Genomic DNA, 334 nt, shown 5'->3' on the forward strand with positions numbered 1-334 from the left:
GCAGGAAAGCTGACGTTTCGGGTCGAGACCCTTCTTCAGAAAATGAAGAAAGGGTCTCTCTTCCCATCCTATTCATATATACGTCAAGACACCCTTTAAAAGTCACTGTAGTATGTGCTTCCACTACATCCCCATGCAGCGAGTTCCAGGCACCCTCCAACCTCTCTGTATTAAAAAAAAACTTGCCTCATACATCACCTTGCCCCTTGCACTTTTAACCCATGACCCCGGTATCTGACTCTTCCACCCTGGGAAAAAAATTTCTGACTGTCCACTCTGTCCATGCTCTTCATAATCCTGTAGACCTCAATCATGTCACCCCTCAACCTCCATC

This window comes from Rhincodon typus, chromosome 12 (genome assembly GCF_021869965.1).
Source record: "Rhincodon typus isolate 14 chromosome 12, sRhiTyp1.1, whole genome shotgun sequence".
Lineage (NCBI taxonomy): Eukaryota > Metazoa > Chordata > Chondrichthyes > Orectolobiformes > Rhincodontidae > Rhincodon > Rhincodon typus.